The sequence below is a fragment of the Desmodus rotundus genome, chromosome 5, assembly GCF_022682495.2.
Source record: "Desmodus rotundus isolate HL8 chromosome 5, HLdesRot8A.1, whole genome shotgun sequence".
In the NCBI taxonomy this organism is placed as follows: domain Eukaryota; kingdom Metazoa; phylum Chordata; class Mammalia; order Chiroptera; family Phyllostomidae; genus Desmodus; species Desmodus rotundus.
This window is the reverse complement of record NC_071391.1, coordinates 157,223,266-157,237,494: the sequence shown is the minus strand read 5'-3', so window position 1 is coordinate 157,237,494 and position 14,229 is coordinate 157,223,266. Positions and strand designations below refer to the sequence as shown.

Sequence of the window (14,229 nt, the reverse complement as noted above, 5' to 3'; positions counted from 1 at the left end):
TAAGATCCGTAACAGTCCTTACATGATCAGAGTACACCAATTTTTTTCATCTATTTATCTGAATTTTATCACCTTTCTACACTAAACCTGTGTGATGAATGAGAGGGAGGTTTTTATTAAGAAAAAATAAAGTACGTACAGTAGTAGACTTTAGAAATGTTCCCAATAGTAAAGCATTGAAACTTTATTGAAGCTATTTTTTGCTTATTCCAGGTTTTCATCCGTGGTCCAAACAGATGGGGTCATAAGCTAAAGAATCTTTGAATATATGTGAGAGGTCTCTTACCACTATGGATCAATTCTTTCGTCTGCCCAGTGCAGGGGTCAACAAACTTTTTCTGTAAAGAACTACACAGTAAACATTTTAGGCTTTGTGGAAAAACAGCCATAAATAATAAAAAAATTAATAAGCATGGATGTTCCTAATGAAACATTATTTATCAACAGTGAAACTTGATTTTCATATATTTTAGTTGTCACAAAATTATTCTTTTGATTTTTCCCAAATACTTAAAAAAAGATTTTATTCATTTATTTTTGAGAGAAAGGGATAGGGAGGAAGAGAAACATCGACGTGAGAGAGAAACATGGATTGGTTGCACACCCCCGGACCAGGCACTGAATGTGCAATGAAGGGATGTACCCTGACTGGGAATCGAACCAGCAAGCTTTCAATTTGCAGGACAATGCCTAACCAACTGAGCCACATGGGTCAGGGCTGAATTAAAGTTAGTTTTTTAGGTATGATTCTGCTTTTCTAGCAAAAGAACTGTGTTTTATTAAATTCTAAAACCTGCCTTGGCCAGTGTAGATCCATTGGTTGGAGCATTATCCTGTAACCAAAAGGCTGCAGGTTTGATTCCAATCAGGACATATACCTAGGCTGCAGGCTGGGTTCAATCCCTGGTCGAGGTGCACATGATCCCTGATGTCAGAAGGCAACCAATCAACACTTTTTTCTCACATTGATGTTTCTCTCTCTCCCTTCCTCTCTAAAAGCAGGAAAAATGTCCTCTGGTGAGGGTATAGACACACACTGTATATATATATATAATCCAACATTATAGCCATCTACCATTTTATTGCACTTCACAGATTTTTTTTTTAAACAATTTGAAAGCAAGAGCCCTATCAACAAAAACAAAAAATATTACCATTTGCCTAATTGTGATGCTTGCTTTATTGTGGTGGCCTGGAACCAAACTAAAATATCTCCAAAGTATGCTAGAAGCTAATTTTTCTGTAAGCAGATTACTAATTATATAGGAAAAAACCCAAAAAACTAGATATAGCACATCAAATAATTTGGTTAAGTTCTGTTCATTTTCATATACATTAATGTATAATCCAAAAGGTTAATAAATGGTTTGTGCAAAGAACCAGTATGCATTAAGTACATTTCTATCATTAAGAGTACTAATTTTTCTCATACAGCATCTGATTCAACTCCCCATCATATGCCTATCATAAAAAATAAGGGGGAAGACTCATTTAAGCTACACTAAATAGTATTAAAGTACTTTCTACCATCATGTGATACAAGTCACATTTTCATACCATCATTGGTTTTATTTTAGGACAACTATCCTTCAAAGATTTAACATTAGAACTTTTTACTAATCACCACTATCTAGTAATCTGTTATTTTTCTGGGGGCATGAATTGAATCATACACTTTTCTAATGGCATTGGATAAGCCGCTTAGCTAGTGGTTGAGTCAAGATCCACATCAACATTTTTAAGTATTTGCTACTTGTTTGTCCATGTACTTCATAGAGGAATTACATATACTTGTAAATTTTACTAGCAAAAAGAACAGTATTACTGACTCAACTATATTGGAAAAAAATTAAGTTTTATGTTTTGAACGAAATCTGGCAAAAATGTATTACCAACATACAGACTCACAGAAAACCAGAAATCTTCAGACCCTAAGTCAAATTTTCCCAGATTACAAGTTAGATTATTCTGGCATCAGCATTTAGACATTAAATGAAATTTTACCAAATATTTCTGCATAAGAATGCTTTAGCTCTTTGAGGATAATCTCGCAGAGATATTCTCAAGGAAACAAAATAGGATAAATATGCACATACAAGTACTTACATATATGCAAATATAAGGCCAAGATATTTTCCCTTAAAATTCTGTTAAAGGAGAATCACCATATATTTGAGTCCTTACAACATCTCTTATTATTACAAGTCATTCTCTCAATTTATTTTGAGAAAATACTGCTTAGGAGAGTTCCTTTATTTTGAAAAACAAAATACTGCTTCTACATACTAAACAACCTCAATCAATGCCAGTTTTTGATGCTTTTAGATATTACCCGAGAGAAGCAGGTCAAAGAGCTAAGATAGTAATAAAGTTGACATGAAGTGGCTCTAAAGAGTCAAGGATACAGGTGAAATATTAAAGGTATTATGAAATGAGCCTTCCCAAAATGGTATTTCTAAATTAACATTTTGTTATTTACTATGCCATTATCATAAAAGTGGAGGAAGCAGACACTATATGCCTAATAATGTAATATAGTATGAAACAGCACCACCGCCTATGAAGTACTGCCTCAAAAAAACCAACAACAAAACCATTAAACTTCAATCTATCTAGTGAAGCTGCTGGATCGCAATAGTACTGGTTTATCAGAAATAGGACAGAGAGAACAAATCAATAGATGACACAGGAAAGTAATTACTCAATCTAGAATATGGAAAAAAGGGGGGGTGATCACCTGGTTTCACCAATATATCTATGACTTGAAATTTAAAGGGAGAGGAGGAGAACCAATAAAGAGGCTTAAATACCAAATATACTGTGTATCCCTGGCTTGTGTGGCTCAGTGGGCTGGGCGCCAGCCAATGAACTAAAAGGTCGTTGGTTCAATTCCTGGTCAGGGAACATGCCTGGGTTGCGGGCCAGGTCCTCAACTGGGGGTGTGAGAGTGGTGGCCAATTGATGTTTCTCTCCCTCTCTTCCCTTCTCTCTAAAAATAAATAAATACAATCTTAAAAAAACAAAACAAAACTGTGTAAACCTAGTTGAATCCCGGTCTGACAAATCAACTATAAAAAAAAAAAGATTTTTTGAAAAAATCAGGGAAATCGAAATACAAAATGGGTATTAGGAAGTTTTTTATTTGTAATAATAGCAAGAGGATTGTATTTTTTAGTAAGTCCTCATCAGTAAGAGAACAAAACATGTATAAATTGTTGCTTGTTAAAGGGATTAATCTCTACAAGGTTAACTCAGAGTCCAATCTTTTGTATAAATTTAATGTCATTTATTACTTCCTCAATCATTAGTTTTGACAAATAACATATGAATTTTTCAAGTGAGCACAAACATGTTTGGACCAATTTTATGCTAGAGATGATAACTAGGCATGTTCGCTAATTCTCGCTACAATCCAGCAAAGTAGGTATTGTGTTCCTGTTTCACAAACAAGGCAACTGTAGCCAGTTGTCCACCCCTAACTGCCAAAGCTCCTGAAATGGCAGAGAATTCGATACTACCACCTTGCAAAAACCATTACCCCATTGATCTGTTAATAAGACAACTCTAAAAGCTCACTCCCCAGCCGGCCTTTTACTCACCCTACTGCAGTCCCTGGAGAGCTCTTGCCATTTACCTCTCCATGGGCCAATCCTACAAATCCTTCAACGTATAGCTCAAATGCCACTTTCTTCACTGAAACCAACCCCCAAGCAATCTTTTTAATTCCCATGGCATTTAGTTGGTATTTCTCAATATATTAATAACATCATCTGTGACACGACCATTAGACTTTAAAACTTCTCTAAATCAGAAATAGGATAGAAAAAACCATGTAATGCAATTTTGCAAACTTCTGGTTATGCCACCGTTCAATGAAATGTTAACAGTTGTGAGGAAGGAGACCAAAAAAAAAAAGATCCTTAGATACTGTAATAGAGAGGGAAACTGATAGTTATCAACTATACACCCATTAAGAAGCACAAGATGGATGTATTTATGCATATATGGGAAAAAAAAATCCAGGATACTAAGTAAAACAGAAAGGTGAAAAACAGTCTTCCTATCATCCCACTTTTGTAAAAACTGGATACAAATATGGATACAAACGGGATATAAACATGCTTATACATATTTATGCATACCTTGAAAACAATAATAAAAAATGACACTTAAGGGTTAATAGTAGTCACATATGGGAAAAGAACACATATGCTTTTAGATTTACATTTTATAGTTTTCTTACTCCCAAATATTTCATTACTTGTATTTTTGAAAGTATTTAAAATACATGTGTTAAATGAATGGATAAAAAAGTTGTATGTATGCACAAACACAAAATGGGATACTATTCAGAAATAAAAAGAATGAAATCTGTTGTACAGCCTACGGTTGTACCACCCTGAACAGGCTGATCTCCTCTGAAATCTGTTGTACAGCTAAAGCTAATATAATATTGTATGGAACTGTAATTGAAAAAAATGGAAACTTGCCATTTGCAACATGGATAGACCAAGAGAGTATTACGCTAAATGAAATAAGTCAGACAGAGAAAGACAAATACTGTATAATCTCACTTATATGTGGAATCTAAAATACCAAAATAAATGAATAAACAAAACAGGAAAAACAGACCCAAAAATACAGAGAACAAGCCCATGGCTGCCAAGGGTGGGGGGGGGGGGAGAACAAGGGATAGGAAAAATAAAACGTATGTGTTAGAAATCACTAAACATATTTCTATAGTCCTTATTACAGTCCAGTTAGTTTGGAAATCAATGGCCTCTATATGATAGAATGCAAATATTTCATAAATACACCTATGCATAGAAGCTATGTATTATGACATAACATAGGCCATCACTTAACAGGAATCTTATTAGTCTTATTTGTAAACATCTGAGGGTTTTTAAGGCACTAACAAAGGAATTTACATGTATACCCAATAACTACGATAGTAAAAATCTCTGGCGACACCTTCATGACACTTTGGGTTTTAAAAAGTACAATCCAGTTTGTAGATGTAAACATGCTCTCACCACCCGGTTTAAAGGAATTTCACTCACGCCATCAGCACTTAGTTTTCTAACCATTTCATCTAGGTTAGTTCTGCACTACTCTCTGATATACTTGTCAAAGTGTAAAAATAAAATGGAGTCAATGGAATCACACATTTAAAACTCCTCAATGTGTTTGACAGTATGTTGTGATAAAACATGATTCACATATTTCTAGCTTTCAGTGTATTTCGTAGAATTGTTCTTTGTAAGTATTGTCAACAGGTTAGGAAAGAGATGAACTGGGTTAAAAAATGTTTGCCATTCATTACTCCTACCACTCGAGACCATCACTGTTCTGAATTCAGAAAATCCCAGTGGGAACCACAATACTCCAGTTCTATGCTGTATCACTCCTAACAGGAATGTGAGTAAAAAAGGTTGATTACTAAAGGAAGTTAACTCTAAGTTTGGTGCCTTGAAGGTTTAACCACCCAGAGTAAAACATACATTAAGATTTGGGATGGATCAAAGGTATGCCTTTCTTATTACACATAATGAGGACCTGTTAATTGATTCCCAGAAAACAAAATGGGCCCCTTAAGGGTATGACCACACCAATTTTAAGGTCACTGGTTCTCAAACCCTCATAGTGCATTGGAATCTAGGTAGAACATTTAAAAACTACAAATAGTCAGATCCCACCTATCCAAAACTTACTTGAATTGGTCTGGGCAGGGAAATAGGCAACTTTTTATTAGTATTTTTTAAACTTTCCAGGTGATACTTCCCTGTGCAGATTGAATTGAGAACCTTATATGTCACCATAGCACCTATAGCTAAGGAACATATCCTCAAACACCCTAATGGTTTTCTAACTAAAAAGTTTTGTATCTTTCATCTCGGAGAAACAGAAACCAGAATCAAAAATGTAGACTACAGTTTCATGTTTGTCTCTAGCTGAATGAACTCAGACCACTTGAACTCTCTGGTCCTGCCTCTCCATTTGCACCTGAGAATAACCACTGTTATTTCTTCATATGGTAATTGTGAAGACTAAATGAGATAATGTATGAAACCGAAACATTTGTGCTTTCCAGGGTATTAATTACCCACCATAATGAGCAAACATATATTTTTGCTTAAAAATCAATATAAAGTCCTTTGACCCAGTAATTTCTTTCCTGGGAACTTACCTTAAATAAACAACAGCACCAACATAATTGAATGACCTGAGTAATTTTTTTTTTTCTGCAGGACTGCTTATAGTGGTTAAAAAAATAAAAACTGAACCCAAGTTCAACAACAGAAAAATGATTTAGTGAAATAAAAAGCTACACACTAAACACTGCAAGTTAGTAAAGTTGTATTACTAATATAATAAAGTGTTCATGATAGTAAATAATAATACCAAGTTGCCTAAGGTATATCATTATGATCCCATTTTTGTTCTTAAAAAGTATAAAAAAATAAACACCTAACTTTAGTAGGAGAGGAGGTACTGCTGGCTTTCTCTTTGCATTTCTCTATGTTGTAAGGCTTGTTGAAGTTAGCAAAATAAAGTTTTCTTAAAAAGAATCCTATATAAATATAGTTTAAGTGCATTACCATTTAGAGGTTTTATCACAGAATACAGTACAAGCAATCTTTTGCAATTTTCAGTTCATAAAAGCACTAGATTGAATGCCCAACAATTTGAAGACTTGTGTCAATGGCTATATGGTAATTTTTTAAAAGATTTTATTTATTTATTATTATTGCTCAATTACAGTTATCCCCATTCCCCCTCCATTACTCTCCCCTGCCCTACTATCGCCCCCCCCCCCCCCCCCCCCCCCCCGTCTTTGTCCACGGGTCCTTTTTACTCATTTTTAGAGAGGGGGGGAGGAAGAGAGGGAGAAAGAGAAGGAAAGAGACATCAAACTCTCCTATTTACCCTGACAGGGACCATGCCCGCAACCCTGGCAGCCCAGACTAGGGAATTCAACCTGCAACCTTTTGTCTTGTGGGACAACGCCCAACCAACCAGCCACAACAGTCAGGGCTCTATCTGGTAACTTTTAATTGTTACACGTTATCAATTAACATCACTACAGCACCAAGGAGAAATAACTTAAAAAGTGTTAATTAGGTTGTAAGAGAACTAAAGAAAGTCATTTGAATGCATGGTCTGAAACAACCTGGGGAAAAAAAATTAAAAACCATTAAGCAGCAGATGTTAAAGCAGTTTTAAAAGAATTTTTTTCCTTTATAATTTTCCAAAGTGTGTTCCTTACTTACCACCTCACAGTGTTCTAAGAAATAAGAGGTTCCTTGTTCAATACGTTTACGATATGCTGATCCCCAGCATCCACTTGTTCTTTTGCAAGGTGAGCACTTCATTGTTCTGGATTCATTCTCTAGTCATTAGCATAGTAAAGGCTCTGACAAGTCCTACAGTATAACTGCTTACCTTTAACCCTTACTATCATAACTTTCGTCTGTAAATGTTAACACAAAGACATTTTGAAGAAGCAGTATTTTGAATTATTTCCAAGAAAATAAAGAAAAATGAATACATGAGTTATATAACATGCTCGTATTTCAGCTTTAACTTTTGCTAAGAAAAGCTGTAACTTATGACAATTAAATTTTAAAATGTTTAGTTTATTATCACTATTATGAATAGCCTAATAAAAATATGTGAGCTGTACAAATCTTTGAAGTAAGCAAGAGGAATCTTTTAGGTGATAACTATGAACTGTGATTTTTAAAGTTCCTCAAATATTCAAGAATATTCCTCGAGCAGGTGATCACTTGTTTCCCAACAACTTCAAGTGAGATGACCAAACCAATTTACTGAAGACATTAAAGTTAAAAAAAATTCTAAATCGTTTAAAAAACAAACCCCTCCAAACATGTGAACTGCAGTATCTGAAAAGAGAAACTAAATCTATGTTAGTTTCAAGGAGTATTAAAGATGCACCCCCCAAAAAGGGTCAGTGGGAGAAATACTGAGTACAATTTAAGTAAAATTTACTCCATATTCATTTAAATAAAAATTTTGAAGGTACACTAAGTTCTCACAGAAAATACGCACAACAAAAACTAATCTTTGAAAATAATGAAGCAAATATTGAATAACAAAAGTGAGTGAGCTCTAAGTTCCAATTTCTGAAGACAAAAATAAAAGGTATACAGCAAATTACGAGCAATTCACATTATCCATAGAAAGGAATCATGCCAGTTCTTCGGAGGCCACCTTATTTCTAGTACTAAACTTTAAAATAAATTTCTTTTAATGGGTTATTACAAAGAACACAGAGTTGTAACAGAAAATATTTTCAACAATATTCTCGTACCAGATGGCAAATTTCACAATCTGATTTTTTTAATAGTCCCTTAAGGAAAGTCATGTACCTAAGTCCTAACACAATCCCGAGAGAACAAGGACAAAGTAATTCTGTAAGGATTCCAGGACAATATAGTCTAAATCTTCTCAAGTTATAACCTTGGATTTCCAAAGTTTTTCAGAATTGTCCAAATTAGATAAAGTCCTTAAATCTGGTGGACCCCTACCTCTCTCTCCAATCGTATCTTTTCAATTCTCCTCTTTACCTCCACTTTAAGCTCTGCCATCTTCCTATCATGATCACTACACATCCTAATCATTCTGGCTGAATGCCATTTCACACAATTCATCTAAATTAACTTAAGTCTTTTTAGACTCAACTTTACCTTTTGTGAAAAGCTTTTCCAGATCCCTGCAGCGTCTACCTATGTAAATCAACAGCACTTTGGTGCACTGCACTATACTCACGAGTTTAATCATCTTCCTCTCCACTTCACTATAAACTCCCTAAAAAAAGGGCCATTTAGCACCAACACCCAATGACAGTGTAGCACACAACTGGCATGCCCAAATTTCTGGTAGTCCGGCAGTATGAAAGGATACAATGTAGGATATTCACAGTAACAAATGGACTGATTCACAGTAACAAACTAGACTTATGATAAATAGTAGCAAACGATTTTATCTTTGGCAAGATCCTCCAGTACTACTTATTGCTAGTGTAGGAGCCACGTATTTTAGAGATTAAATGAAGGCACCAAGACTTCCCTTTGAATAAGAGGCAATCAATTACATTTCAACTGTAAGGTGGCTTAAGGAAGTAAGTATCTGCAGGCAAAACTTAAGAGTTGTCATCCTCTCTAAACTTCAAATCTTAATTCTGTCTGTGTTGAATTGGTTTTAAAGATTTAGGTTTTACCATTAACACTAAAAGTGCTGATACAGCTCTGGCTGGTGTGGCTCAGTGGGTTGAGTGCGGACCTGCAAACTAAACGGTTGCTGGTTCAATTCCCAGTCTAAGACCCATGCCTGGGTTGCGGGGCTGGTCCCCAGTAGGGGGTGTGCAAGACGCAAGCACACACTTACGTTTCTCACCCTTTCTTTCTTCCTCCCTTCCCCTCTCAGAAAATAAATTTTTTAAAAAGTGCTGATACAATACAATGTAGATATTAAGTGACCTGGCCACCAAAATGGAGATACAAGTAGCTCTTTATCAGTATATAATTCTTGGTAGGTATTTAACAAGATCATACAATACTTTCCATATTTTTCTCTACCCACAATTTGCCTCATTTGACTGCCTAGCAAAGACCTATACTACTTAGGGTCAGCTTGCCCCTACCACTCATTTATTTTCTTTAATGTTTGAATAAATAAAACCAGCACTATATCTTTATTCAGGATTATATCCCACTGATCACTAAAAAGTTTTTCAGAAACAGTACTTAAAAATCAGAGCTCACCACTTTGAGAGCTAGAACTTCCTACTTTTGAGATGTCCACCACAATAGAAATCACAAAGATCTACTGTCAAACTAGCTTTCCCACACACTTATTGGTGTTTTTTTCTGGCACATGCACACGCACACTCTCACACACACACAGAAGGCCCCCCCCCCATTTTGTATGTACTTTGGTAGTCAATTGCAGGTTTTACTGTCCTAGGCAGGTGTTGATTTAGCCATTTTGTAGTGTCAGTTTATAGTCAATTTTACCAAATCCTTCCTAGAAAGCAGATTTTGGGAGGATTTTATAGTCCAAATGTACACTGATATACATTTTACCCTAGACAGGTGATAATAATTGCCCTTTTCCCCCCCGTCCCTCTTGCAAAGTATCTAACACTCCAACTACCTCTTCTCCCTTGTCCTTTGACACTTCGTCCCTTTATCTACTTGGCAGCCACAGGAAATCCTGGGATATGCACAGGTGTCCACATCGGGACGTTCTCCAGTACTCTAAAATTTTTTCTCTCTCCATGAAGGAACAGTAAATCAGAATTTAAGTGAAAAATCTGTGATATGTGAACTGAAAATGGATGGGATTGCAACGGCTAAGTTTGCGGAAGTGAAATATACTAAAGGAACTACTATCCATTTGCCAACATGCTTGAATATCCAATCCTTTTTAATTCCCTAAAGCACTTCAGTAAAATATAAAAAGAAGCCAGGCAAGGGCCAAAAAAAAAAAAAAAAAAAAAAAAAAAAAGGTGTCCTCGTGGGCACTCAGTTGGTCCGAGTGTCATCCGGATGCGCCGAGGCTGTGGGTTTGATCTCCAGTGAGGGCACATACAAGAATCAACCACTGAATGCATGCGTAAGTGGAACAAATCAATGTTTCTCTCTCGCTCTCTCTCTCCCTCAAAAAAAAAAAAATCAATCAATCAATAATTTTCTTAAAAAAAAAGAGAGATGCTGTGTAAAAAAAAAAGTCACCAAAAAGACAAAATTTTCCACACAATTAAAAGGACTCTGTGGAAGGTGACACATGTTTGTTTAGTTAAGCAAGTCTTCCAATTTTTCACTTGGAGTTATTAGAAGAAAAAGTCACTATAGAAAAAATACAGTATTAATTTTATGTCTCTAACCATACTGCTAGCTGAACCTCTAAGAAAAAGCGTTTATCATGTACCAACCTATGTAATAATGCTATCCTGTGTTTCACTGGAAAAGCTTGAAAATATTTCTAAATTCACCTTTTCCACTACGAAAATAGTAAATTTTAAACAAAAAATGTCTTCTAACCATATTGCTAAACATAAAAATCACTTAAAATACTAGCATCTAAGAAGTTTTGAGGAAGCCCTTCCCAACCACATTAGAATTCAGGAGACAGAGGAGTCAGACTGATGGCAATGCAAACAGCCCCTTTACTACTGACAAAGCTACACTGGTAAGCCTGATTTAGACCTAGGCCACCTGAGTTTCCTAACGCTGCACCCCGTAATTATCCTAACCCAGTCACAGGTGACAGGGGACAACCACAGTCGTCCTCCAGAAGGGGCAGCGTCTGTCTCTGGTGGCCTCCTGAAGAAGCAGAACAAAACGCTTTCTGCAGAGGGCAGACTCCCAAAGAGAGAGAGAAGAAAGGGGCTGAGCTGTAATTGATCAGTTCCTCTCACAAATTCATCAAAGGAAAGAGTGGGGAGGTGGGACAGTAGGAGCAAGTAAGACTATTTTTATGTCTTCTTAAAAACAGGAAGAAATCTAGTATGTCACAAACCAATTTACCCAGTTATAAATACAATTTCTATCTCAATCTCTTGTCAGTAAAATGGCCTCAAACTGTGAATGTAAGCCAAAGTCGTGAGCTACAAACATTCAAGTATTTAAAATATCCATACTGTAAGTCTTAAGAAAATTAAAAAATGCAGAATACTTTCCTATCTTAGAAAACTAGCAAGTCTGAAGGTCACTGAATAAAAAAGCATGTAGAACTTGAGCTGAAGAGACAGGAACCAACCTCCACTTAAAATTATGAAGATTCTGTCAGTGTCTATAAAAAGGAAACAGTTTGGTCACTGAGAAGATCGGTTTTGCGTTCATACCTGGCCCGAGTCTCTGATCGTAATTATAATTACTCCTGCCAGCGAGGATAAGTACCCACACAGGAAGACAGATTCTCTCTCACTACCAGAAAGATTGATAAACAAGTACTGAAAGGTTTAAGAGAAACAAAATCCTAGTATTAATATATGTGTTAAGACTGTAGTACTCTATTTGGTTTATACACTTTTAACGCCTAAGAAAAACTGGCCTACTAAAGTGACTTTTAAGTCCAATTTAAATATAGCAGTAATTTAGACTTTTTTTAAAAGTTGAAATCTTATTAAATACTGGAACATCTAAGAGAACTTTGGACTCCAAGTTTAAAAAGCTATGTATTAAAATTAAACAGTTTATATTGTTTGAGGATGTTTAGGTTTGTTAACAGCAAAGCTAACTCGAAGATGAAGTAGCTAAGCCTGTGCAAGAAAACTGAACTTAAAAAAAACAGTATTGAGATATATAACTTTATTTTTAAAAATCTAAGTAAACCCCTTCTGGTACAAAAACCGTCCCCAAGGACACCTAAAAATTCTGAACAACTTAGTTTTACAAAAAGTAGGACTTTTAAAGACATTCCTGCAAAAGGGAAATGCCAAGAACTACTTATGATGGCTGTGCAGATAAAACTAATAATTTTTTTAAAGTGGGATATTAAATACTGAGAACGGAAGCTTGGCCAATTAACAATATTTATCTTTATTTTAACAGGATTCCCAGCCAGAATTCCTTAACCCTCGACCACTCCAGGGTCCCAGGGTGTAGTCCTCTATTAAACACAAATCTCAGCAGTAAACACGCTTTTTAAGCGGTAGACAAGCTTTTCAAATCCTTAGGTAACCCCTTTATTAAAACTTTTGATACACAATACCTTTCAGGTATTATATTTCTCTTAAGCGCTTAAAACCATTTTTCTAATAAAGCTTTCCCTGAAAACCTTTACTGAAAATGCCTGTCACCAGTCTTCAGCTAAAAACCTCACAAAGTACCAGGTCCGAATCTTACCTGTCTCAGTACACCCATTCTGTCCGCGATTCGGCCCCACCAAAACCCGTTTCCGCGTGAGAATGAAAAATCATGAAAAGTGGGGTTTTCCTCGCTATGCTCGCAGAAGCAGCACTAACTTTTACAAGTGTGTTTGGGCATAAAACCTCCCACAATTTGTTTTCACTAAATCTGGCCCAATTCAGATGGAAAACTACCGCTGTAAGGTTTGAAGCCGCTAATCTTTCCTTTGATCTTAATTCACATGTTTCTGAGCGTCCAAATCTGCTTCTAGGAAGCACAACATTCCTAAGGGCACCGAACACGTCGAGCCCGCGTCGCTGTTTCTTTCACGCCCGCACCTGTCCACCCCAGGCTTTTCCTGGACACACTCAGGCCCTCGAGAGTTCCCACGCTTGTTTTCCTACACCCACTCCTTCCTCTTCGCCCACTGCCAACACGCTCGCTCCTCCAGAACCACCCGCCCTCCCCCCTTTCCGAACCCAACGGCTGGGCGCACCGACAGCTCGGTCTCTAACCCGACGCGCGCCGGAACCCCGGCGCCGAGGGTGGGGGGGGCGCGGCGGGGCTTCGGAGCTGGGCAGGAAGGGAAGCGGGAAAGCCTAGTGACCCCTCTGCCAGGCGCACACCCCCTTCCGGCACCCCTCCCCCTGTATTGTGCGAGCGGGCCCCAGGCCGCAGCCAGCCCGAGAGCCCCGCAGGCCCCGTCCGCCCTCCCACCGGCGGGCCGCTCCCGCCCAGGCCGCCACACAAAGCCCGGGGAGCAGCCCCAGCGGCGCCAGAGCACAGGGAGAGGGAGCAAGCGCAACTGACTTACGGGGCTGCTGCGGCCGCGCTGCCTCAGCCGGAGATACCGACCGTTGGGCACACGGCGGCGTCGCTCTTAGACGTCCTCACCTCCTCCGCCTTCGGTGGCGGCAATATCTTCTTTCTCCACCTACCTCCCTCCCCCCCACCCCACCTCCTACTCCTCCCCCTCCTCCTCCTCCGAACCACCGAAGTACCGAGGGTGAGACACAGAGACTCACAACAACATGGCTGCCGCCACCGCCTCCCCTCCCCTCCCCCCGCCCACCGGGCGCACGCAATGCACTCCGGGAGAAAAGGGAGGAGGGAAGTACTCAGAGAGGTGCGGCTCCGCTCAGGGGCTTCCGACGATTCTCCCGCGCTCTCGGCGCCGGCCGGCGGGAGCTCTGCGCGTGCGCACGCTCTTTGCGCTCGCACGTTTCGTCCGTCCGTCTGGAGTGCGCTCCCCGCCCTTACCTTGCGGGTTCGCCGCTGGTTCTGGGCTCCCCGGAGGCCCCTGGCTGGAGTGAGCGTCGGGCTTCGCCGGCGCGGGCGTGGTGTTTCCGAA

At 38.3% G+C, this 14,229-nt stretch overlaps 1 protein-coding gene across 6 annotated transcripts in view; it reads right to left on the bottom strand.

The window, feature by feature from the left end:
• The window catches only part of PUM2 (pumilio RNA binding family member 2), an 89,056-nt gene extending 75,118 nt beyond the window's left edge, over nucleotides 1-13,938 (bottom strand). For 3 of the 6 annotated variants that reach the window (XM_071221578.1, XM_024552492.3, XM_024552495.3), the window contains exon 1: nucleotides 13,693-13,938. The gene's annotated coding sequence lies outside the window, so the exon portion shown is untranslated. The remainder of the gene's footprint in view (nucleotides 1-13,692) is intronic. The other 3 variants (XM_024552491.3, XM_024552494.3, XM_045189617.3) reach the window with 2 other exon arrangements.
• Nucleotides 13,939-14,229: the final 291 nt, after the last annotated feature.